The sequence below is a fragment of the Lathyrus oleraceus genome, chromosome 7 (assembly GCF_024323335.1).
Source record: "Lathyrus oleraceus cultivar Zhongwan6 chromosome 7, CAAS_Psat_ZW6_1.0, whole genome shotgun sequence".
Lineage (NCBI taxonomy): Eukaryota > Viridiplantae > Streptophyta > Magnoliopsida > Fabales > Fabaceae > Lathyrus > Lathyrus oleraceus.
Genome location: NC_066585.1, coordinates 379,597,234 through 379,623,874, shown reverse-complemented (window position 1 = coordinate 379,623,874; position 26,641 = coordinate 379,597,234). Strand labels below are relative to the sequence as shown.

General features: G+C 38.5%; 1 long non-coding RNA gene across 1 annotated transcript; it reads right to left on the bottom strand.

Moving 5' to 3' along the window:
* Positions 1 to 14,815: 14,815 nt before the first annotated feature.
* Positions 14,816 to 16,201, bottom strand: LOC127105880 (uncharacterized). Its single transcript, XR_007795158.1, has 2 exons — positions 15,424 to 16,201; positions 14,816 to 15,305 (listed from the first exon to the last, which is right to left on the bottom strand). It is a non-coding gene; the product is annotated as an uncharacterized LOC127105880 (long non-coding RNA).
* Between the last annotated feature and the right edge of the window lie 10,440 nt (positions 16,202 to 26,641).

The following is a 26,641-nucleotide window of genomic DNA, read 5'->3' as shown; positions in this document are numbered from 1 at the left end:
TGGCAGATTCTCCTTCAGATTCACTCTCAGTGTCTTCTTCTGGCCAGGTGACAGATAGCCCTTTCCTTTGCCTCATGAGAAAGGTAGGGCAGTCAGCCTTAATATGACCATATCCTTCACATCCATGGCACTGGATTCCCTTGCCTTGGTTGAACTTTTCTTCAGAAGTTGATCTTTTTCTTATGTCAGACGGAACGTTCTTGACATTAGGTCTACCCTGTTGATCAAATTTATTTATGAGCTTGTTGAACTGTCTCCCAAGCATGGCTAAGGTTTCTGATATACTTTCATCATCTTCAGTATATCCTGCTTCTGACTCTTCTTCATCATTAGATACAAAAGCTACGCTTTTGTTCTTCTTTTCAGTATTCTCACACAAGCCCATTTCAAAGGTTTGGAGAGAACCAATGAGCTCATCCACCTTCATATTGCAGATGTCTTGTGCCTCCTCTATGGCTGTGACCTTCATAGCAAACCTTTTAGGCAAGGACCTGAGAATCTTTCTTACAAGTTTCTCTTCAGCCATTTTATCACCTAGTCCACCAGAGGTGTTTGCAATTTCAAGAATATTCATGTGAAACTCATGAATAGTCTCATCCTCTTTCATCCTCAGGTTTTCAAACTTGGTGGTCAACATCTGAAGTTTGGACATCTTCACCTTGGAAGTACCTTCATGAGTTACCTTGAGGGTATCCCAAACTTCCTTAGCTAGTTCACAGTGGTGCACCAGCCTGAAGATGTTCTTACTGATTCCATTGAACAATGCATTCAAGGCCTTGGAATTTCCAAGAGCTAGTGCCTCTTGCTCCTTGTCCCACTCTTCTTCAGGAATCTGCACACTGACTCCATCCTCACCTGTCTTCGTTGGATGTTCCCATCCTTTGTTAACAGCTCTCCAGACTTTGCTATCTAGAGACCTTAAGAAGGCTATCATACGAGGCTTCCAGTCATCATAATTAGAGCCATCCAACATGGGTGGTCTATTTGAGTGTCCTATATCCTTGTCCATGGTACTAGAAAGTAACTTCCCTAGATCTCACCCAGAAATTCACAGGCAGGGTGCCTGCTCTGATGCCAATTGAAATTCTAGTTATCAGACTTTAGATGTCACACGGGTTGTTATGACATCCAATTCTGCACAGACAGGAATTATGCAGAACTTAAACGTAAGTGCAATAAATAACACAAGTAATTGTTTACCCAGTTCAGTCCAACATGACCTACATCTGGGGGCTACCAAGCCAGGGAGGAAATCCACTATTAGTAGTATCAATTCAAAGCTAAACTCACCCGTTTACAACTTATCACTTAATCCCTACCCAATGCAATTTCAATCTTACACTAAGATCAGAGTTCCTACTCACTCCCCCTTAATCACCTCAGTGATTACTACCTTTAATCAATATTAAAGACAATTTGAAGTCACACTTCAAACAACTCTTGATTGTGCTTCACAGCTTTAATCAAGATACACAGCACTCACGCTTAAAAGCTTTGAGCGACACAACACTTACAACTCAATGAACACCCTATGCCACAGCAATCATCTACTTGATAATGGCTTGGCTTACAAGATACGTCTAATACAAGACTCACAAGAATACAGCAGTGAAGTATGATGGACACACAAAATCTTCACGCCTCAAAATCCCCGAAACTGAATGAAGGAACGCCTTCCTTTTATATTGCAGTACCTGGGCTTTTGCACCTGTATTCTCCTGAATTTAAGGTCACGCGAGTTCCCATAAATTCAACATTTAGGTTACTAACAAATAAGCTATTTGTTAGGTTCATTAAATGTAGCTTGGTTGTTGATTTCCTGGATTTTCTCTCAGCTGTTGAATCCCTGAAGAATAGCCTGAGAAAAAGCTGAAACAGAAAACTGAACAACCTACAATATAGCATATGCTGTCAGGAATGAATGTCACGACATTCAGCTTGACATCAAGGTCCATATGCTGAGTCTGTTTTTCCAGAAAACAGACTGTACAATTTTGTTGACCTGTACATGATCAAAATGACCATACTACAGTAACAGCTTACATTAATAAATGTCAAAGTGTCCAATTTAACATTTACACATTTGGCCTTAAGTTAGTTCTGTTATTCTCTTGAAGAACAGACTAAGTAACATGCTGAAGTATAGCAGAACACCACTCTGTCTAATGTTCAGTAGCTGCTGTCAATGATGAATGTCATAACATCCAGTTTGACATTCAGTCAGTAGGCCTTATGCCAGGTCTGGTCTTCCCTTGATAACCAGACTGGAAATAAATACTAAGTTCTAACAGAACACCAGCTGTTCTATTCCTTAGTATCTGCTGACAGGTATGAATGTCACAGCATCCAGTTTGACATTCCATAAATCCTGTGTTAGTTAATCCTGCAGTAACTACTCAAGTGTGTCATGACATCAGTCAAGACATCAGAGTACAGTTAGATATTCTAACCTACAATGTAGTCACATATACATACCATGTCATGACATCAGTCAAGACATTAGTAACCAGCTAGTGTTTTACCATATAATGCAGCCAATTAAGCACCTACAAGGACAGTCTGTCTGGTGCCGCTTTGCGTTGGTACATGGGTTTAAACAGCGCGAACATCCAATCCTTCAATGATCTTGGCGAGGCCTTCGTCAAGCAGTACAAGTACAACGTGGATATGGCCCCCGATAGAGATCAATTGAGAGCCATGTCCCAGAAGGATAAAGAAACATTTAAGGAGTATGCCCAGAGGTGGCGAGAGGTGGCAGCACAGATCGTGCCTCCGCTAGAAGAGAAAGAGATGACTAAGATCTTTTTGAAGACTTTAAGTTCTTTTTATTATGAGCGGATGATTGCTAGCGCTCCTTCTAACTTCACCGAGATGATAAATATGGGGACGCGTCTAGAAGAAGGGGTCCGTGAAGGACGGTTAACCAGAGAAGAAGGCTCTTCTGCCAAACGTTATGGGGCGTTTGCAAAGAAGAAAGATGGAGAGGAACATGTTGTGACCTCCCATGAGAGACCAAGAAGACCCTCTGTGATGAGGAAGACCGAGCGTCCCGCCGGTAACCAGCACCAGGTGGCTCATATAGCACCTGTTTTCAGAGACAATCAACAATATCAACAACAACAGCTCAGTCCGCAACAGCAGGCCTACCAGCCTCGAAACAGTAATCAGGCCAATACAAGTTACGAGAGGAAAAGGGTCACCTTCGATCCTATTCCTATGACGTACGTAGAGTTATATCCCTCTTTGATAGAGAGGAAGCTGATTACTCCGAGAGACCCACCGGCTATACCTGCTAACCCCCAATGGTGGTATAAGCCCGAGTTACATTATGTTTACCATTCTGGTGCTCCCGGCCACGGCATGGAGAATTGTTACCCTTTGAAGACCAAGGTTCAGGACCTTATGAGGTGTGGAATTCTGTGTTTTGAGGACGTAGGTCCTAATGTGAAGAAGAACCCATTGCCCGAGCATGGGAAATCTGTTAACATGGTCCAGGGGTGCCCTGGCAAATACAAAGTCAAGTATGTCAGTCATATTCGACAATCTCTGGTCCAGATGCATCATTTGCTATGTGACTACAGTCATTACGAGCATGACCATGGTAGATGCCGAGTCTGCTCTGTTAACCGATTGGGTTGTTGCCAGGTGCGCAAGGATGTTCAGGAAATGCTGGACGAAGGAGTCATTGAGATCCTTCAAAACAGGAGTGTTGATGAAAATGAGCCTGAGGTCAATGTGATCTCCCCAGTGTTCCGGATACCCGAGCCTGTTATCATCAAGTACAATGGTAGCAAGCAGAAGGCTTCTCCCGCTCTGATCATTAAGCCTGCTGGTCCTATGCCTTACTCTTCTGAAAAAGCAGTTCCCTATCGCTACAACGTTGTAGCAGTAGAGAATGGGAAAGAGGTGTCCTTGCCCTCTTCTTCTGTTGTGAATATTGCCGATGTTAGCGGTTTGACCCGTAGTGGCCGTGTGTTTTCAACGCCGCTGAAGCCTCAAATTAATGCTGATTTTGTTGAACGCCCGATTGGGAACGCTGTGAATTCTCCGAATCCGGCATTTGCTGTTAAGCCCTCCTCCGTACTGAAAACTCCTACTTCTGTTGGCCCGAGTGGCAATGTGAAAGAAGACTATGACGAGATGCTGAGGCTCATCAAGAAAAGTGAGTACAATGTCGTAGACCAACTTCTACAAACGCCATCCAAAATATCTGTGTTATCCTTACTCTTAAATTCATAACCACACCGAGAGGCTCTGCAGAAGGTGTTGGATGTGGCATATGTGGATCACGATGTCACTTTGGAGCAATTCGATAGCATTGTTGCAAACATTACAGCTTGTAACAACCTGAGCTTTTGTGACTCTGATCTCCCTGAGGAGGGAAGAGACCACAACTTGGCATTACATATATCTATGGGTTGTAGAGACGACGCCATGTCCAATGTACTGGTGGACACTGGGTCATCATTGAACGTATTGCCAAAGTCCACTCTCTCAAAGCTATCATATCAAGGGCCTCCCATGAGGCAGAGTGGAGTAGTTGTGAAGGCTTTCGATGGGTCTCGTAAGACCGTGATTGGGGAAGTTGATCTCCCAATCAAGATCGGACCAAGTGATTTCCAGATTACCTTTCAGGTTATGGACATTCACCCATCGTATAGTTGTCTCTTAGGCAAACCATGGATTCACGAGGCAGGCGACGTGACGTCCACCCTACACCAGAAACTGAAATTTGTGAAGAACAAGAAGCTGGTGGTGGTAGGGGGAGAAAGGGATCTCCTGGTTAGCCATTTGTCTTCCTTATCTTATATAGATGTTGAGGTTGAAGTTGGAACTCCTTTCCAAGCTTTATCTATTGCTGAGCCTATTGAGAAGAGAACTCCTTCATTTGCTTCCTACAAAGATGCAAAGTTGGCCATTGAGCGTGGTGCAACCACTGGTTTAGGAAAAATGATTGAGTTAGAAGACAACGAGTCCCGGGCTGGCATAGGTTTTTCTTCTGGTACTTTCAACAAGCAAGGGTTATTCAAGAGTGGAGGTTTCATCCACACTGGTCTAGATGAGGAGGCTGCTTCCGTTTTAGAAGAAGATACAGAGGATTCTGGAAATTTCATCATCCCTGGAGGGGTCTGCAACAATTGGGTCGCTGTGGATATTCCAACAGTTGTCCATAAGTCAACGTAATGATCACTTTGTTTAAAAACCCTTCTCCCATGCCAAAAGGAGGGGTGATAACATTGTTGGCAACATAAATACAATGATATTTTCATTCAATAAATTCATGTTAAATGTTTGTTTTCCAATTATTTTCCCTTTTCACTTTTTGCATGAAATTGGTGATCACATAAAACCTTAAAAAATAGAATAAAATCGATCTTTTTCATATGCATAATGATTTGCCTTGTTTGAATTCTAAATCTTTTCATATCCAAAATCATTATGCAGGTTGATTTCTAAACCCATTGAACATAATGACCCAACACCATCTCCCAATTTTGAATTCCCTGTATTTGAGGCAGAGGAAGATGATGTTGAAGAGATTCCTGACGAGATTACCCGTCTACTTGAGCATGAAGAGAAGATCATTCAGCCTCATCTTGAGAATCTGGAAACAGTCAACTTGGGGTCTGAAGATTGTGTGCGAGAGGTAAAGATTGGGGCACTTCTGGAAGAATCTGTTAAGAAGGGGTTGATTAAGTTGCTACGAGAATATGTTGACGTCTTTGCCTGGTCATATGAAGACATGCCTGGTCTAGATACTTATATTGTGCAACATTTCCTACCTCTAAAGCCTGAGTGCATGCCTGTAAAGCAGAAGCTCAGAAGAACTCATCCTGATATGGCAGTGAAGATCAAAGAGGAAGTTCAGAAGCAAATTGATGTGGGGTTCCTGGTGACTTCTATATATCCTCAATGGGTGGCCAATATTGTGCCCGTGCCTAAGAAAGATGGAAAAGTCCGGATGTGTGTGGACTATAGAGACTTGAATAAAGCTAGTCCGAAAGATGATTTCCCTCTACCACATATTGATATGTTGGTAGACAATACAGCTAAGTTCAATGTCTTCTCGTTTATGGACGGATTTTCCGGATATAATCAGATTAAGATGGCACCCGAGGATATGGAGAAGATAACATTCATCACACCTTGGGGAACATTCTGTTATCGAGTGATGCCCTTCGGTTTGAAGAACGCCGGAGCCACGTATCAACGAGCTATGACTACCTTGTTTCATGATATGATGCATAAGGAGATTGAGGTGTACGTTGACGATACGATCGCTAAGTCAAGATCGGAGGCGGTACTCCCAGTAGAGGTGGAGATCCCATAAATGAGAGTCTTGATGGAGGCCAAGTTGACTGATGCTGAATGGGTTCAGAGTCGTTATGACCAGCTGAACTTGATTGAAGAGAAGAGATTAACTGCCATGTGCCATGGTCAGTTATATCAGCAGAGAATGAAGAAAGCTTTTGATAAGAAGGCCAAGCCTCGTGTGTTCCGAGAAGGTGACCTTGTGCTCAAGAAAGTTTTGTCTTTCGCGCCCGATTCCAGGGGCAAGTGGACTCCAAACTATGAAGGTCCATATGTTGTTAAGAGAGCCTTTTCAGGCGGTGCTTTGATACTTACAACTATGGATGGGGAGGATTTCACTCGTCCTGTGAATTCAGATGCAGTCAAGAAATACTTCGCCTAAAAAAAACAAAAAAAAACTGAATAGCTCGCTAAGTTGAAAACCCGAAAGGGCGGCTTAGGCAAAAATGAGTGTCTCGATGGATTGAAAACCCGAAAGGGCGGTCCAGGCAAAAGTTAGAGACTCAAAAAATATATAATAATGATATATGTATCCCGCTAGATTGAGTACCTCATCCTGGGGCAATCTAGGCAAAAATTAGGGATTTGGCAAGTAACTGCATCCTGACAAGACCTTGTTCTACAACTGTCATCCGTCAGAGATCCTTGCGCATTATCAACCAAAGCTTCAAATACATCGGATTCAGAACTGGTCGAGAAACGGTCATTATGTTCAATGTAGCCCTTTTCCAATATATATCACCAATTTCAAATTTGTAAAGATCTATGGGGTCTTGCCATTCGTAGACTACCATTCTATCAAATAAAGTTGAGCCTTTTATCTAATTATTGGCACTCTTATCTGTTTCTATTCAACAAATGTTTTGCATGTTTTGATTAAGAAAATATCATTGTTTTAAACGATCAAATTTTTTTATAATTTGTTTTTAAACAAAGTGAACATTCACAATGACGAAAGGATACTTAGGAGATCCTCAGTGCTCTCCCAAGGGTGGTACGATCCCCAACAGGGTAAGATTTTTGTCCATATTCTTGGCATGACTGTATCTCCTCCCTCCGGAACCCCTTGTGGTTTATCCTACCAAGTGGATTGCTTGTTGAGAGTCACCTCTCTTCCCTTCAGCAGAGTAGCAATCTTACTTCCTCAACAACTTGGATCTCTTTGGGCAAGAGCGGTATTTGGTGGTTGATCCCGATAAATCCTTTATCTCCTCGGATAGATTCCCCAGCAGAGTTGTTAGTGTGGTGGACCTTGTCTGTGATAACTCTCGTCCCCAACTAGAATGATTGATGATTCATCCCCTGCAGAGTTCTTTGCTTCCTGGTATCTCTGATCCCCAGCAGATTGGATACTCTCTGGTGAACTTGGCTTTCTCTCTTGAGATGTAGAACCGGGTGGTTAATTCCTGGACCTAGTTGTGTTAGATATGTCTGTCTGTCAGCATACATCATACATAAACCACACATATTCATGCATAATTATAACATTCAGGTATTCATGTTGCATTCTTTGCCATATATCGTTGTTTGTTGTCTCCTGCTATTTGGTGATATACTTCCCCAAGCAGACGTGTGTGTCTGATCTCTCCATATAGAGTCAGCTCCATAAGCAGAAAGCGTCTATCCTTTCTTCCATATTCCCCACCGGGTCATATCCTCGTGGATGTCAATTGTTTTTGTTCCTTCCCGACACATATATTGGGATGGTTTTCCCCATTGAGTTATATCCTCACCGGGACAAGTCTTGATTTGGTGTGCCTATCTAGTTTGATCCTAGATCGGTCTCTTGAGACTCTTTTCCTGTTTCCCCGTGGTAAATGAATAATTGCTCAATAATTAGTAATTATTATCCCGGCGGAGTCTGTGGTTCTCTACCCTCATACCGGTAGTTGTAAGTCATATTTCTGTGGTCTACTACCCAGTAACCGGTACTTGTAAACCCCATTTTGTCCCCGTGCAGAGTTAAACCTTGATTGTTGTTCATCCTAACCGATGACGGGTACTCTCTTTTGTGGTTCTCTACCATCATACCGGTAGATGTAATTCCCTCCTTGTTGGTTATCTTTATACAAAATTTGATATTGACATTCCTTAATATACCACCCAGTAACCGGTGATATATCTCTTGGATAATTGCTTTAATTATGCAATTTATCCCCAACAGGTCATCTCTCGTCTATCTTGTTGTTGTTAGTAACGATTGTTCCTCCGCCTTGATTGGTCATCATTATATACCTAGTTACGGTATCCCGGTGCCTTTTCTTTTCGGTCGATGTATCCTTTATTAACCCAGTAACCGGTTGTGGATAATCGTCCATGCGAGTATATTATCTACGTTCTGACGGTAATAGATAGTATATCTCATGCACTCTTTGGTCGAAGCCTTTTGTTCTTCCCCAATTGAGTAAGATTCGTACCCCCATTTCGGAGTCGAATGTCCATCCCATAATCGAGTTTGCTTTTTGCCCTCTTTTTGGATGATGAGTGTTTTAGGAATATTCCCTAATTCACGCCTTGATTGGTCATCATTATATACCTAGTTTCGGTATCCCGATGCCTTTTCTTTTCGGTCGATTTATCCTTTATTAACCCAGTAACCGGTTGTGGATAATCGTCCATGCGAGTATATTATCTACGTTCTGACGGTAATAGATAGTATATCTCATGCACTCTTTGGTCGAAGCTTTTGTTCTTCCCTAGTCGAGTAAGATTCGTACCCCCTTTACGGAGTCGAATATCCATCCTATCATCGAGTATGCTTTTAGCCCTCTTTTGGATGATGAGTGTTTTGGGAATATTCCCCAATTCACGCCTTGGTTGGTCACCTATTATATGCCCAGTAACCGGTATCCCTGGTGTTCCCTCCTCTCTGCTCCCTGTTATGACTTTTTGTCCTCTGTGGAGTCAGATTTTCCTGAGTTGAGATATACCTTTTTAGGTCTTCCTTAGATGATTTGGTTGATTGATATCTCTCACCCTTATACCGGTCTTAGATATTCATTCTTCCCGAGCATGTTGTATCTCACCCTCATACCGGCGATCAGATCACATGTCTTCTTGAGCTTATTACCCAGTAACCGGTAATACCTCGTCCCGCTGCTTCCCCAGGAGTGTCCTTTTAGGCATCCCCAGCGAAGTCCCTTAGTGGATTGTTTTCATCCGGATTTTTATCCGAAGTATCCGTTGTGGATAGTTTTTGCTGTATTGGCATATTCCCCAATACATGCACCTTTGAGTCAGCTCGGGTCTTTCCATTAGATATTTTCCCTTTGGAATTCTGTTCCCCAAGCGTTGAGTCGTGACCTGCTCACGCATTTTATTCCCTCTCCTATCCCCAGAGTCTCTGTCCCATTGAGTGTATTTCTCATATGGATTGTCAGTTTCTCCGGATGTCTTTTCTTCTTTGTGGACACATATCCCCACAGAGTTTGTACTATTTGCATACATACATCTGCATCATGAGGTCTCTTAGGGACCAAAATTTGTCTCTTTGTTATTATTTAAGCCCATTCTACCTCGTCGAAACGAAGATTTTAACCTTCACTTCTCCGGCTAGAATGACCTTAAATAGGGGCATCTGTAAGACCCCAATTTTGACCCTAAGATCCCTCATGGCATCATAACATTACATTTGCATAGCCTCAAGGATCATGAGCATCTTGGTTCCCTTTGCCTTTGGGTGGGACTCATTGTGATTGGTTTGAGATCACCAAGCATGCTTGAATTATACATCATTGTTTCTCTTACTTTTGTTTACTAAAAAAAACGAAAAAACGAAAAAAAAAATAATAAATAAATAAATAAAATATAACAAAAAAAAATTGGACTTGGGCATCTCCCATTTGAGCCCACAGGTCCACAAAAACCAGGTTATAAATTCAGAGTTTCAGTGAAACAAAAGGAGATTCTATTCCTATTACCCTGGCAGGAAAAAGAAAGTGAGAGAAGAGCTAACAGAGAACCCAAAGCAGCCTCCAAACCATGAAGGGAACTCAACTGCACAGAATCACCTCTGCCTCACATAAACCCTAAAGATTGTTTTGTAAACCTCACGGGTGCAACTCAATTTCAATCAAGCTCTCCAATCAGGTTTGCCTTATTCCCATAATTTTATGCTCTTAATTTGAATCATCTGAGGGTATGAGGTATTATGGGTGAATTTGATACCCTTTTGATGCATGTGTTTGACAAGAGGTTTAGGCCTCCTACCCTTGGTTGCTTTTTGTGAGCTTTTTTTGTGAATTTTAATGGCATGATTCATGTGGTTACATTTTGATTTGGGGGCAACTCTTGATTACCCTATCTTGTTTCTCTAACCTGTTTGTTGAGTTTTTTTTTTGTGAGGGCTCACATGACTCTTGCAGAGATGGCCTGGTGTTCCACTTTATTTGTGGGATACCACCTGGAGGTTTATTCCGATTACCTGTGCTTAATGGCTTGAGATATTTGTTTGTGACTGCTTATTCCAAAGGATGGGAGCTACTTGGATCATCAATATGATCTCAAGAGGGGAACTCCTAATGTGGTTTTATTTTCTTTTCCCTTATCTCTTGTATGTTTAGGAATTTAACCCTTCTTTTTTTTCTCCCCATTCTAACCCAAGCCAAAACTTTTTGTGTAAACAATAACTTTTGTTTTCAACATTAGAAACCTAAGCCTTATGCTTTTGATTTTCAAACTTATTTTTCATAACACTTATTTTGAATTGAACCTTTTAATCCACTTTAACCATATTTTTGTAAATACTTTTAATTGGCAAATATAATCCATTCAAATACTTTTAATTGGCAAATATAATCCATTCAACCACCTTTGCAACAAATGTGAAAAGGGCTCCCTAGGAGTACCTAGGATGCTTTGGGTGCCTAACACCTTCCCATTGCATAACCAACCCCCTTACCCAGATCTCTGACTTTTGTACTAGTTTTTGATTCGATAAAACTTTTAGGTTTTGTTCGCTTTCTAACCATTCCTTTGGATAAATAGAAGTGCGGTGGCGACTCGACTTGTATGATTTACCTTGGATTTAGTCAATATCTCTAATGGTAACGAATACCCCGCTACACATGGGATTCATTTTCTTGATCAAGTTCATTTATGGGGTGATCATCTTGGTCATTGCATTTATTTGATTTGGATTTAGATTCATTCACTCATATACAGGGTTCTAATTGCTTGATTGAGGTTTATTTGTTCAAGTTCGTTTCAAGTCAATGGCAAGATCCATTCATTCATTCAAATCCATTTCAATGGCATTACAATGTTCAAGTTGAGAATTCATTGTGCAAGTTCAAAGTCAAATATGGGGAAAGGTTACTTAGAATGTAAGTTTTATTTCACCATACATGATCCATTCAAAGTCCACTTTCCATTTCAAAAACCATCATTCCATTCCAAAACAAAAACCATCCAAGCATTACATCACAAAATCCTTATAAAAATCCAATTCTATACAGAAGAATACAACTTTGACCTAAGTTAACTTTTGTTCAACTATTGACTTTTTGGTCAACTAGTTAACCAAAGTCAATTGATTGAGCTTCTAGCTGTCCTAAACCTAATTCACATTCTACTTCTCCCACAAGTCATCCCATTTGTTTGAATCCCCAAAAAATTCATTTTTTTCTTGATTTTTCATGTTTGTCTATGAACCATGCTTTGACTTCATTACCAAAGTTGCATCCTCCAAGCCTTGATGTGATAAAACCTACAGAATCAATACATAAACAGTTCAGACCATGATTCATAACTATAATGCAATGCATTACAATATCATAAGCCATAATAGTCCATGACAATGCATCCAATACTTCAAACATGACAAGCTTAATGTAGTCATTTATAAACACCATATATTGATTAATCGAGACCACTACATGTTCAGATCAACTCAACTTCAATTTTAAGCTCATTCTAATTTGTTCATGCCATAAGCACATAGCCATACACATGTTGACATTTCAAACTCAAGCATACATACTAGCAAACATATGCTAACATCAGTAACAGGATCATTATGCAAACAATCCATTAGCAGCAACATAACTAATTACACAAAATTCATTGCAAACTAATATCAAAACTCAAGTAGCATAACAGGCTGCATTATGCCAAGTTAGAACTAACAAAATTCTAACACTAACAACCCAACCTATTTTTAAATTCATAATTAGTTTTGAACCTCATTCTAATAACAGTTAACCAATTTAACTAACAGACTGACAGCAAGTCAACTAACCCTTAACTTCAATCAAATTCATCCAAATTCTAAACCAACTTTGCTTAACCAAGCTAACAAGAGCCTTAGTAAATTTCACATCCAAGCTTGAACTAACTTTATAGCATCGAGTTTACCAACTAACTAATCCAACTAAATATAACTAACTTCCTCACAAACCATAATATAAAATCTTAACAAGAATTTAGTTCTAGCTTGCATAGCTTCACATAACCACTATGTAACATAAATTCTAATTAACTTCTAACATAAACTAAACCTTAACTAACTTTCATGAATCCCTAGAACTAACAGTGTGATCACAGATACCCGTTTTTCACCTGATTGAGATTAACAGAGTTAATCTTAGTAATCTTCAACCTCTATAAATATCATCATTTACCAATCGTTATAGATCACGAATCATTTTTTTACTGACTCCTAAAAACTCACACTTCACTCATCATCATTCTCTATGAGAATCTCTCTTCACCATCTACAACCCTCACATACGTTCATCTCAGTATTGTTAGAGCTTCAATTTTTGAAGCTCTAAACGGTTGAGCTCTGAGCCTCTCCTATTCACTATGTTCACTCAGCAATAACACAACAACTCCACAGATTCTACAGGCTATATGAGTGAAGAAGAAGAAAGAATCAGCATCAGAAGTACCTGTATATTCTCTGGATTTCGTTCTTTGCTTCATCTTCTCCACCTTCAAATTTATCACTCACTGAGGAACTTCTCCTCCTAATAGGTAGGAATTCGCATTTGATTCGCTTCATTTCAATCACATTCATATAGTTTCTGGTCCAAGGAATTAAAGCCCTAATTGTGCATGCTTTAATTCCTTTTCTGCTTTGTCTAATTTCTTTTTAGAAATTTAGGATTCTTATGACTTTGCCTTCGGTTTAGACCTTAGGCCGTGAGTTGAGAGAAATCATGATTGGATTTAGGTAGAGCATGGTGATACGAATCCAGTGATGTAGGTTTTGTAGAGATTCATCTGTACACATTCATGCTTCATTCATATGCATCATGCATTCATGTTGACACTTGCTAACTGATCACCATAGATTCAAAGTTATGTGACTTGCAAAGCTAGGGTTTGTTTGTGGTTCAAAACCTAGAAGTATGGCATGGATCTTCATATGCTTATCATGGGAATGAAACCCTAATTGCTTGATCTTTGAGGCATGAATTCAAGAGGACCTCATCATGGCATTCCTCTAGGGAGCAAAACCCTAATTTTTATTGATGTTTCTATGGAACCTTGTGATTACTCTTTGGGACTTATCTTGACGATCTAAACCCTAATCGGGGGCCCATACATTGGGAACTTGTTTGTGGAGCATCGTGCCTGATTTAGAGACCTTGATTAAAGGGTGTCCATCATGAAACCTTAATCATGGAGATTTGGTCCTAGTGTTCCTTATTGGCTTGACCTTTCACCTTGTGTTTATTTGAAACCCTAATTCATTATGATGGGGTGTTTGACCACCATATCATGTCGTATCCATCATCAAATACCCCATGTGGTCATGGCAATCATCCAGTTAACCTACATGACTACATGGTTGAGATTTCATCTGACTCAAGGCTTGGGTCAAGCATCCACATATACCTCATACATAGCCATTTTTAGGCCATTGACTTAGGTCTCTTGGTACTTTCAAATGCATCAGTCCTTGGTCATTGATTCTTGGATTCATGCTTGCATTAGTGCATTGGTCTTTTGGCCCTTAGTTTGTCTTTAATACATTAAGATTATTAAGGCATTGTAGATCATTCATTAGTGGCTCATCCATGCATTTTAGTCCATTTGATCATGTTAGTTCATGTTGCTTAACATTTGAACATAAATCATTGTTTCATTTAAACCATGTCATATTCATCCAAAACTTGTTTACATTACAAATCATATGTACATTTTCAAGTCTATTTTACATAAAAAAAAAACCTAGTTTAAAATCTACAGTTGACTTTTTGGTTAACTAGTTAACCAAAGTCAATCATTCATTCCTAGGTCCATATCATCTTGATCTTGATATCATTGATCATGTCCATTCCCTATGCCATTTGGTTCAATTCACATTATATTTAGCAAGCCAAATAATTCATTTACTTTTGTTTCTCATTCAATTCAAGTTCATAACCATTAATCCAAAAGCATATAACATGGTCATACATGGCCAAGTATTCAAGAAGATAGCAATTTGTATTCCATTCAAATTCAACCATTCAATTAACTTGTCCATAATCCAACATTCAAAGAAAGAGTAACATAGCATTCAATACACTTTCCATTCAAATACAATTCCATAGAATTTTAAAACTTTCATCCATAAATAACTTTCCATTACAAATCCAATTCAATACACACTTTCCATTCAAATACATACAATTCCATAGCAATACGTACATTACAATCTTACATTCCAAAAGAAAGGCAATTAACCAACCCATAACCTAAAGTCCCTGACATTAAACTCAGTCCTGTCAGCTGCAATACATGGCCTTTGATTCACAGTAGTATTTCCAGCCTACACACAAATGAAACTCCTTCATAAAAGTGCAAGACCTGCACTTAACCCTGCACCTGTGGTAAACAAAACCAGTCAGATTCCTTCAATCATAACAACCCGGCCTTATTTTTCTTTTCAACATAACATAACATATCCTACAGAGTTTCCGCCCTGCTAACATCAGGCCCTCAATTAGCCATTAACAGAACACTGAATTCAGAATCCACCGGTAAACAGCTCGTGACATTTTCTAGTTATAACAAACAAAACTATCAGTTCAAAATTCATTAACAAAAATCCCTAACTAACTTTGAATCTCCAACTAACTCAATCCTAACAGAAATCATGAGTACAATGACACTACTAACCTCTAACAGATTTTCTCATTTCCAGGGAATTTATGTTAAATTCCATATGCATTTCAATATGACTCTCTAACAGAATTTGGGATGAGGAAGTATAAATTGAATCTTCACTCTGAGTTTCATTCCCGTTTTCTTTCCCTCAAAATAACTCTGATTTTTTCCCTCTCAACCTCTCTAATTCACTCTCTCTGCATTCACCACGAATCAACGAGAACGCAAGGAAGAAGAAGATCGAGGAAAGAACACAAACAGTGGATAATCGAGGAAAGAGGAGAACAAAGCATTACATGTGAAGTCACCGGAGATCCACTCCATCCCAATTTCGATCTGGTGAGTATTCTTATGCTCTTTATTTCTGTAACCGACGTGAATTTCTTGAACGAATCTGCACTGCTTCACAAGTCTGCGTGCATACACGAATTGGTGGAAACAACTTGACCTTGGTGGATTAGTCGATCGTGAGTTTGGATGTGCATACAAAGTTGTTCTTGGCTTCTGTGTGAGTATTTTGAATTGAGGACGAAGATGATGAAGGATACAAGTATGATTATGGCGTAGATGTTTTCGGCTTCGGTCTGGTGCTTGGAATTCGATGGAGCTTCAAATGTTACGCGAAAAAGAGGTCAAGATGATTGGGATCGGAACGTTCATATGCGGCGCTGAGTTTTGTGCTGGATCCGGAAGAACTCCACGTTGGACCTGGATCTTTTGGCCCGGACCTGGCTTTTGTTTAGTTTGGGCTTAAGCCCCCTGTCCACCATTTGGATTCAAAACGGGCCTATGGAATTGTACCTCGGCGCCCAGAATTGCTTACTGCACCCACATCCTGTCCCATGCACCCCTGTTCCTTTGTTTTTAATTTCTTTTTTAGATTTTCATTAATTATTTAATTGATTTTAACATGTTAATTGTTGTTTTTTACAATTTTTAACATGAAATCAATTTGTGAATTATTGCTTGATTTGATTAGATTAGCTTTAATATTTTAATCATGTAAGTAATCATGTAATTAGGTATTAATTAGGTTTTGATTATAGTTTAATTAGATTTTAATTGAATTTGTGATTAGTCTTTGATATAGAAAATTAATCTACATTAATTCAATCCATGTATATTGACATATTTGCCCCTGGGTCTTAGAAAAATCATGGAATTTCATGCTCCCTTAGATTAGGGTTTTGGTTTAGATTTAATTGGCCATTTTAATCAATTGTTTTCCATGTGAATATTTGATGTTTGATTCCTTTGATTAATTTGATCCTAACCTTTGTATATTCCCCTAGCTTAGGACTTGTGAATCATCTTATTAACTGATTAACCTTTAGACACGTGGTACATAATTACCAATTAATTCATTCCTTTTGATTAAGTTGATCAAACGAGATTTTGATTAACTAAATTCTTTGATTGTGTATAATCCCTCAGTCTATTCAAGTGATCAAAAGTCCTTTCATCACTTGGTAAGAGTAGTTCCTGTAATGTTGTGGATCTCAAGACCTCAAGTTCAAATTTCCAATCAAGGTATCCCATACAAATCAAGTAGTGGACTATGCAAAGCACATCAAAGGTGTTCCTTCAAGAGCTTGTCAATCAAGATTAAAATTGTGTACATGAGCCTTAAGAAATAGAGAAGGAATAAGAGTGGAGAATTCCTTAACTCATTATGAATATCATTGGGTATAGGACAAATGACCCAGTTGCTCATTGTATTCACCTCTATTCATAGACTTTAACACGATTTAAATCAAATGAATGTCAAGTATCTCTTTATAAAGCAACAGTGCAACAATCAGAAGCCTCTATCAGCAACTTATCAATTATGATTCAAGTTGTATTCCATGAGCCTAAGGTAACAAAGAATGATGAGAGTGGAGCATTCATATCCTTGTTTAGGGTATCCTCGGGTACTGGACGAATGACCCAGTTGCTCAAGGTATTCGCCTTTGTTCATAGACTTTAGTGCAATTCGAATCAAATTATTGATAAGTCTTCATCATTATAAAGAGCAACAAGGATTCTTCCTCATCAACTTGAAAGTTATGATGAGAATCACATGTCACGAGTCTTAAGTATTAAAGAAGGAATGAGAGTGGAGAATTCCTTAACTCATTATGAATATATTTGGGTACGGGACAAATGACCCAGTTGCTCATCATATCCACCTTTACTCATAGACTTTAGTGTGGTTCATATCCAATGACTTCCAAGTCTTCTTCATCTTTCATTTACATTTCTTTTTCCTTATCAGTCTCTTGTTGTCTTTGTTCGTAGTCAGTCAAACTATAGAGCTCTGACTTTCTCATTGCACGGTGATAATATGTAGGCACGAGGATTCATATTCTCCTCGAGCACCCTAATCATTAATTCTTCATTCACATTTATTTATTCTCTCTCATTCATTGATCATTACCATCCTTTTGGAACCAAATACCTTATACTTTTGGATTCCATTCATATCCTTTTAGGACGATTTGATCGGAGTCCACCTTGTGAATCAAGAGTTGTTTGGCTTATTGCCAAACACTTAATTCCTTTCTTTTTTAGTCATTCCAATACAGTGATACCATGCCTTAGGCCCCATCACTTGTTGGTTAATGCTTGTTTACTCTTCGGTTCAGAGTTTATTCCTTCATGGATTCAGTATACCATTCTCTTTTGGTTTCAAATTATTTGTTCCCTACAGTAATATATTGTTCCCTTGTACCAAATATCAAATTCTGTTGGGTTCCGTACATACCCTTTTAAGACGATTTAATCGGTGTCCACCTTGTGAACCAATAGATGTTTGTCTTGATGTCAAACAATTAATTCTCTTCGTTTTCAGCTATACCATATAGTGGCTAATGCTTCGGTCATACCATATATTGATTAAAGCTACCTTTACTCATTGGTTCAAAGTTCATTTACCTTTATGGGTTCTCATACTACCATTGACTTTTGGTGCAAGTTATACTTTTCACCACTTCCAATCTCTTTTGTCTTTCTTTTCGTAGTTCTACGAACTACAGAGCTCTGACTTTCTCAATGCATGATGATAATACGTAGGCACGAGGATGCGAATCCTTGGCGAGCATAATTATTCTTTCTTCTGCCTTAGGAAACCATTCATATATTTCATGATCCATTATCATTTATCTTCAATCACAAACCATTCACCAGTTACATATTGTCTCTCTATGAAACAAAATATTGTTTTCTTTGGAATTCCATTCATACCCTGTTAGGACGATTTAATCAGAGTCCACCTTTATACCAAGAGATGTTTGCCTTGATGCCAAATGTAACACCTTTTTAAACCCCACCTATAATTAACATAATTAATTAAACAATCACCAACACAAGGGTGTCACACTTCATCAAAGATAAGATATTATGCCCCGTAACACAGGTTACAACTAACATATTAACCTGTCATCGCATGTTCACCTTCATTTAGGTATCATCGTAGCAGAATTCAACATCAACATTCAAAGAAGGTAGAAGAGCATACAACATTTAATCTTAAACTTCAATTTTAAAAACATCATAAAGAGTCGTAAATAGTTCAACTCAACAACTTAAAATATTTAACATAATATGATTCATCATAAAACATTATAATTTAATCCAAACATTCGACCCCAACCTGATGTTACATGATCAGAGCAGAATTCCACTACATAACGACAACTAATGGAAGTCACTACAAAGCTTACTTCCACTTACTTCAATAGGGTCTTCTCCTTGGTATCTGCACGATGCCCATGTAGAGGCAACAATCAAACAGAAGGGGTGAGAAATCACAATCAATTACAAAAGGCATAGCATGAAAGATAGATTGCACTTAACATAATTATTCACAATAACATATTTTAATTATCACACCCAATTATCATCAACATCATACACAACAACTTCTCAATTATCATCAACATCATACATAATCAATGTAAATGTAACACTTATGCAATGGACTCAACGCCGACTCGACATGCATGTGGTACCAAATATGAACACCCAGGTTCATTTCACTCCATGATCCCCACCATAGTATCGATTCCCTCTTGGAACCGGAGCACACCAAAATCGCTACCATCAACATAGGAAACACTTTACTAATCCCCCATAATAGGAATTATCTACTCGCACCCAATCCATCACCATAAGATTGAGGCTCACCCAATAAATAGAACTGAAGTTCCAACAACATGGATGCATGACTCCCAACATACAACAATAACAATATCATCAACACATACACATCGGTCCACTCTTTACCGTGTATGCCAACATCAACACCACATCATCAACATAATTTTATCATGTTCGTATTGTCATCATAAAATAACAACACAACAAAATCAACACAATCATCTTAATAACATCATTATAGCAACACCGACATAACAACATTATTGTCACACAACAATTATTCATGTTTAATCAATCATTTATCATTGACATATATTCATAATTAATTAATCACTACATTATAACGATTGAAATCATGATAAATCAGCAACTGACATTAAAATAACATCATACAACAGCTAATAGTAGCTGACAACCAACAAAACATGGAAAATCGATAATTACAACTTTCACATAAACAACTTCCATATAACAACTAAGGCATCTATAATAATAATGCATTATCAATTAATTCAATGTTAAATACATCATGTTAAGCCTCTTAAGACATCACCATGAGATAGTACTACGCATTAGCTTTCTAACGCTTTGAACCGCACGTCAAACAGAGCTATAGAGCTCGAGTTACGTCATTTTCAATTTCCTAAATTTTTCGATTCCGTAAAAAGTCCTGATCTCAGAATTCGAAACCCAACACTTATCCAATGATTAAAAAATCAAATTTACGATTTATCAAATATTTACATCAATTAAATTATATAATTCATAACTTTATCAATTCCATAAACCTTCAAAACTCTCAACAATGGTGAAATTATCCCAACATTCAAAACAGAAAATACAGCCACAGATAATGCACAAAAATCATCAATAATCACAACATATAACATCAAGGTATCATAAAAATTCAGAATTTAGTAAAATCCCAAACGCCTTATTGGAGTTTAAGGACTCTTCTACCCTATCCTTCATGAATATACCCTTATTATTGAAATAATTTTCCACCCTTACCTGAATTCCTAGCAAGTGATGCAATTCTCTCTTGAATTCCTCTTCTTCTACCTCTAGCCAACCTTGCATTTTCCTATTTTGCTATCCAATTCTACGTACTATCAAATGGTTTCTCTAAAAACCTAATTTTCCCAACTTTTAGAATATACAGTAATCTCCTTACATTTGCCTAATTACTACTATTGCCCAAATTAATTCTAACTTCTCTCCTCTTACCACAAACTTTCCTCAATTCACACAATTGGTCCAATTCTTATTTTTATCAATTTCTCTATTTATTTCTAATAATAATTAAAATGCTAACTATTCTATTATATATTCACCTAATTAAATAAATAACCTTATTATTTAATTAATAAAAGAACTCTAAATAATTCCATTAATTTATACACCACTTAACTTTTTTAATTGACCCAATCCATCAATACATCAAAACACACCTTACACACATAATTCCTAAATGATTCAATAAAAATGAATAATTGCAAATGAGGTGTTACACTAAACACTTAATTCCTTTTTTTTCCAGCCATACCATATAGTGGTTAATATTTCAGATATACTGCATATCAATTAATGCTACCTTTACTCTTGGTTTCAAATACTATTTCCTTTATGGATTCTAATACACCCTTACCTTTGGTTCCAAACCATACCCTTCTGTCACTTTTACCAAATCATTCAGTTTCTTTCTACCTTGATTATTACTCTCTTATCCTACCATTCATTTTCCATTCACTATTCACTACATTCATTCAATACCTACTATCAATCATTCACTTCATGTGATATACTCTCTCTTTGAGCCAAATACATTATTTCTTTGAGCTTCATCCAGTGTCTGCCTTTGAACCGACAAATGTTTTCCTTTGATGCCAAACACTTAATTCTCTTTGTTTTCGACCGTACCTTATAATGATTAATGCTTCAGGCTATACTACATATTGGTTAATGCCAGTTTTGATCTCTGGTTCAAATTTCATTCCTTTTGAAGTCAAACCACATAATTCTTTGGTTCAAACCATATTTGTTATCACAGTTTCTTTTCATCTCCCGCCATTAGTTCTATGAACTATGGAGCTCTGAATTCCTTATTGCACTATAAGGATACATATGCATGAAGGCCCTAATCCTCTCCGAGCATTCTATTTATTCCTTTCTTTCCTTCTTTAGCGAGTAATCTTTAGATATAACACTCATCTAAGCATAAAATAATCAAAAGGGTTCCTGTTGAGTAAAACAGATGTAAGGGGTGCTAATACCTTCCCCTTTCATAACCGACTTTCTTACCCATTTCTCTTCCCTCGGGTTTTATCGATGTTTTCCCTTTCCTTCAGGAATAAATAAAGTTTGATGGCGACTATGTTCTACCTTCGAGCGTATGACGCGTTCGGGTATATTTCTGCTAGCTGCAGTTGGCGACTCTGGTGAGGATTATTCATTGCTTAGAATACTTCCTAGTCGCTAAAAGAAGTCGAGCCTAGTTTTGGTTGTTTTCTTCTCTTGCTTTAGGTATTTATCTTTTTGCTTTACTCGCTTTATCTTTATACTATTTATCGCTTTCTTTACTGCTTTGCATTTGCATGCTCTATTATTCTGGATATCTATACATGTGTTATTGTTGGGTCGGGGTGATGTTACATGAGAAAAGCTCTACATTCGAGCTGCGCATACACACAGGATAGACTCGTGGATAGTCGTGTTCACCTAAGTTTCGTGCGTTAGGTTGTCACGAGAACCACACCCATACTAGATTCACTTGGAAGTACTTTTGATCTGCAAGAATTCGCTACGACAGGGTATTTTTATTTTGAGTCGATGACTCAAGAAGACCTCTTAGGGACCCCCTTTGGAGAAAAGTATACACCTGTGAGGGGGATATGAGATTTTTTTGCAAGAAACCATAGACTCTACATACCTTATTTCTCATGTTACATCGAACCTTTGAACTTATAATAAACATAATGTACAAATCATCCAGAATATGCCAAAGCTTTGAATCTATGCTGATGCATATCATTCCATCATACATTGTCATCACATCATAATAAAAACATTTTTTTGTTGCATATGCATTTCCAGGAATCCAAGAGCCCAGTTTATTGATTGAGTACTCGAGATAGAGTATGACTTCTAACAGAAGAGGCATTTACAATTACAAGCTTGTGGAGCTGTAGTTGAAAGCTTTGAAAGGACTTGGGGCACGTCTGATTCTTGAAAACAAAGAGGAGTTCAAGAAAACTTATGGCAACCTCCTAGGAATTCTCAATACTTAAGTCAACACCATAGTTGTTCACACTCTTGTGCAATTTTATAACCCTCCGCTGAGATAATCTGGAAGAATACTCTCATATTTTGGGGATTGGGATTAAGAATCGAGTTTCTTTTGTCTGCACTAAAGAACTCCCTAAATTTCATATTATTGTTGAAGCCCTCCATTTGGATAAGAAGGAAGTGGAGCTTAACCTCAAGCTTAAAGGTGTAATTCATGGTTTTGCCTCGAAGTTTCTGGTAGATAAGGCCACTACTTTTGGCGACGCTGGAAGCTGGGTGACTTTCAATGCTATTCTAGCTTTACTCATCTATGGGATTGTATTGTTCCCCAATATTAAATACTTTGTGGATCTGGATACTATCCATATATTTCTAACCAAGAATCATGTTCCCGCTCTTCTTGCTGATACTTACTACTCTATCCACGTCAGGACTCAGAAGAAGAAGGAAACCATTGTATGTTGTATTCATCTTCTGTATAGATGGTTTATTTTGCATCCACCCAGCAAAGGTCCTTTCATTGAGAATAAAGACAATCTGAAGTGGTCTCAAAGGATCATGTCCTTGAATGCTGAAGATATTTCCTAGTACTCTAGAAGATACGACAATGTTAAACTCATCCTCAACTATGGTGGTTTCCCTAATGTACCTCTTCTCGGTACAAAAGGTGGAATCAACTACAATCTGATATTGGCACTACGTCAGTTGGGATACCCGATGATGGACAAACCTGATTCCAAGCATGTGGAAGATTTTGTCTTATATGAAGGGGTCGATAGTCCAGAGTTACTCAAGAAGATTATCAAGGCTTGTGAAGAGATATGTCCTCAAGGAAGAACTAAAATGGGTAAGAAGAACTGCATAGCTAGGGAAGCTTACACTCGATGGGTTAAAGATATGGTTAAAGAGATATTGTTGTCGTTTCCACCAGATCCATCTAAGAGCATCGGGCCTCCCGAACTCACTGTTAATCCTATATCTGAAGTTGACAAGCTGAAGGATATTATCAAGGCATTAGAGAAAGAGAATGTTGATCTCCGATCTAACCTTGGTAAGATTACGTTGGAGAAGGAAAATATGAGGTTCAATCTGAATCAAAAGAGAGATATGGCACTTCAAGCGGACAATGAGATTCAAGTTGAGTTGTACAAGAGGAGGCAGGTAGGCGAAACAATGAAGGGAACTTATGTTAGTCTATCTGCCAAGAAGAAGCAATTAGTAGAAACTCAATATCAAGCAAGCAAACTGGAAATCAACTATAAAGATCAAATCAAGAAGCTTCAAGACCAATTGGAGGTTTGCAGGAAGGGGTTGAAAGATGAACAAGGTCGTGTCAAGCAGTTAGAAGTTACTCTTTCTCAATGCCAGAGTGAACTGGACAAGAGGTTTGAAGATATTCGAGGGCTGAAGGATCAAGCACATAAAGATCTGGATGATACTAATTTGCTCAAGCAAGAGACTGATCATTGGGAGAGGCATAGTGGTCACCTTCAAAGGCTCCTGGATCAGAAGAAGACATTTTTGCGAGACCTCATAGATGGACCTGATCACACTCTATTGCACAATCCTCTCAAGGATGCGCAGTATTGGAGGGAAAGGCATGCACGCCTAACCCAATTTGCTAACCATGCCATGGAAGACCTTCCAGGATTGTTGAAGGAAGCCATTGATGTAGTGTTTTCGCATAATGTTCCTTGGGTTGTATTCCATTTTATCTCTTTTTGTAGGTTGGTGGTTGATAGACTTAAAGTTGAGTTTGTTGTAGCCCGACGGGCAGATTCATGATTTGTATTTGTACTTCTTTTCTGGATATTGAATAAAAAGACATTCTTTGCTATTTTCTTCATCTATTATCTATGTCTTTATGCTTTGTGATTACTCATGATAATAAACAAAACTCAAGGATTCCCTAGAAATTTTTCTAAAAAAAATAATAAAAAAATATATACATGTTAAGATTTTTTGCATACATTCATGCATCCACGCATTCACTTGCTTTTGGCTTACGAAAAACAAAATGCTTACCTTATCATCTTTCTGAAGCAATTATAATGACTCGTCACAGATACTATACCAGAGCTAACAAATCCAGACTCATGGTTGATCTCGAATATGATAATGTTGTTGTCAAAGAAACCTTGGCTCAATTCCAAGGTAAAATGGACATTTTCCAAGGAAACATGGAAACCATCATGGAGTACCTTCAGACACAGAAGGCTACTACCTCTACTAACCCTGCTACTGCTATCGTCACCAGTGCTACTACGGTGACTACCTCTGCTGCTGATGTTGTTGTTACTGTTGAGACCCCAGTCGAGACAGTGGTTCCACCAACTGTGAATCAACCTATTTTTCAATCTGGTTCCAATAGGTATGTTATTGCCTATTGTAGCACCTCAAATTTGCACCTCCCATTTGTATATACATTTCATTTTTTGGTCATTAACATCACATTAACATTGCATTGTCATTGCATAGTCCATTGCATCTCATCAGGCAAGACTGGTCAGGAGATTCAACTGTGCAAGGAAACAAGAGCATTCTCCATGAGATCAAATCCCTAGGGTTGTTCCATTGAGTTCACATGATTCAAGGATCACTTTGGAAGCAATTTGGCCAAGTGCTGAAGGCTCAGAACTCATCAGTGCATGTGCAATTCATCTGAGACCCACAAAAGTAAACAGAAGTCAACTGCAAAGTCAACTGTGGATTTGGAGGTGGGAAGTGATTAGAGATGCCTCATTCATGTTCAAACAAGTCTCATTTGACATTTCAAACATCAACATTGAAGAATTTGAAGTCAGATCAAGACTTTCCAAAAATAGCAAGTGACCTATAATTTGAACTTTCCAAAAATGGCAAGGTTTTGGACCAACTTCAACTCAAGATTACATCATCAAGAATGCTTCAAATGAAATTTTGTCCAACATGATAGTTGAAGATCTTTCTCTCCCATTTCCAAAAAGTTCAAGATCATGAATTTCTCATGTGTGGTTGAGGAGATATGGTTCAATCATGGCAAAGTGTGTTCAAAAGTTCAAATGGACATAACTTTTTAACCAAAACTCCAAAATGAGTGGTTCTTTTTACATTTTGATCCTTATAACATGTATTTTCCAAGCATACCATTACATGACATGAATTTCATTTGCATAGTGTCGCATCACGCGAAAAACCGGCGGGAAAAGAAAGAAACAACAGAGCCGCCACCGTGCGTTATTTATCCCAAAAGAGGGAAAGGAAACGCTCAAAGTAAACCTGGGAAAGAACATGGTCTCGCGACCAAAGAGAATGGGTTCGGGAGTCGGTTATGCGAAGGGAAGGTATTATCACCCCTATGCATCCGTCGTACTCGACGGGATCCACGCACAATAGAAAGGAAAATGGTTGCTAAAACGCTGCTCACACTCACACACACTGGCTGAAAGAGACACAAGAAAACAGACAAGACTGACTCGGCAGGATACCGCATCCTGGGCCTACTTAGTCTATCAGGCATAGACATCAGAGTCGAAGTAGTTCGGACCGGGGAAACGACACATGCTCGCTAGGATGTCGCATCCTATGCATACGTATCTTCTCGGACGAAAGAAGAATCAGAGCATTCGTAGCTCGGCTGACACGCACACAAACAAACAAAGGCAAAGGCAAACGTGGAGCCTGAATGCCAATCACTGGACTTACATCAGCATCCGAACCAAGACACACACACACTGGAACCCAAATGCCACTTGATGGACTTACATCGGCTTCCAACCAGAACACACACAAGGGTGGTTAAGACACAAAAGGTTGAAAAAGAAAA